Source organism: Aotus nancymaae, unplaced genomic scaffold (genome assembly GCF_030222135.1).
Source record: "Aotus nancymaae isolate 86718 unplaced genomic scaffold, 86718_ANA_hifiasm-v0.15.2.pri h1tg000065l, whole genome shotgun sequence".
Taxonomy (NCBI): Eukaryota; Metazoa; Chordata; class Mammalia; order Primates; family Aotidae; genus Aotus; species Aotus nancymaae.
Window position 1 is genome coordinate 2,013,827 of NW_026988480.1, and position 1,421 is coordinate 2,015,247.

At 35.8% G+C, this 1,421-nt stretch overlaps 1 pseudogene; it reads left to right on the top strand.

Annotated features, from left to right (window-relative positions):
• Positions 1 to 406: 406 nt before the first annotated feature.
• On the top strand, positions 407 to 557 carry LOC135270744 (U1 spliceosomal RNA; annotated as a pseudogene).
• Positions 558 to 1,421: the final 864 nt, after the last annotated feature.

Below are 1,421 nucleotides of genomic sequence, written 5' to 3' on the forward strand. Positions count from 1 at the left end.
GAAAATAAGCTAATTTCAAAATTTAAGTAAGTTCTTTTTACTTTAGCTCTAAGTTGAAATAGCATCGAGGTCATGATTATAGCCAAAATAATATTCAAATCTATAAATAAAAATAGCAGACATACTTGTTATTATATGTCCATCTTTAGCATACAAAATAACAAAATGTTTGTGGATATTAAGCAATATTTGAAAAGCAAAAGTAGTCAAAAGGTTGTCACAAGGTTGCATAGTCAAGTTCTTAGGTATCTGTGACTGACCATTGGTGTCATAATGCTATGTCTTGATATTGAAAGGTACAATATAAGATCTTTTTGTGAAATTTATGTTAAATTTACTCTAAAAAGTTTAAGAATAAACATCATGGTGGAACAGTATTTTTGCTAAATTAAGAAAATAGCGAAGCATACTCACCTGGCAGGGAAGATACCATGATCACGAAGTTGGTTTCCCCAGAGCCAGGCTTATCCATTGCACCCTGGATGTGCTGATCCCTGCAATTTCCCCAAACCTGGGAAACTCAACTGCATAATTTGTGGTAGTGGGGCACTGCATTCGGGAAAAAAAAAAAGGTGAAGTAGGCATTGGTTGTTGGACACGTATAATTTATAAGTCCAACATGCTCTGTTTTCTTAAGCCAAATAAAATAGAAGCCATAGTTGTTATGAGAAGACCTTGCAACAGTTCACAGAGCAGTATGGTTTAGGGCCAAGACAATGAGATTCAGATGGGGAAGAGAGATGTGGGAGTCACCCTAGCTAAAACTCTCATTCCCCAAAGTGCCAGTAGCTCTTGTGCACAGGCTTATAAGTCCATAGGTATAATTATCAGTGTTCCCATAAGGGATCAGTCAGTTCCAAGAATCACTGCCCTCAGGGAAGCGCAGGGATACAGCTGCCTTCATGGTTCTCTCTGTCCATGTTCAATCTACTGCTCAAGGGTGATATTGAGTAGGAGTCACGTGGCCTAGCCATGTATCGGACATACCCCTCTATCAATTTTCCAGGAAGTAGAATTAGAAAGTTAACTTCAGGTCAAATCATCACAAAGAAGGGGTGGGAGGGTTTTATGCCTAGAAACAAATAGAAGCATAGAATTGTAAAATACTTACCAGGAAGCAGAATTAGAAAGTTAACTTCAGGTCAAATCATCACATAGAAGAAGGGGTGGAAGGGTTTTATGCCTAGAAACAAATAGAAGCATAGAATAATAAAATAGAGGTAATAGATGACATATTAAGCTTTTTGCACATGGATTAATCATGTTTGCTATTAAGTTGTATTTAATTAATTAGATTTAAAAAGTTTTAGTTCCATGAAATAAGCCTGTAATTTTTCCTTCCAATATTCTCTTTGGCTGGTCATATTTAAGAGAAGTTTGGAAATTTTAGAAATCTATTTACATTTCAAAAAATTTAACCA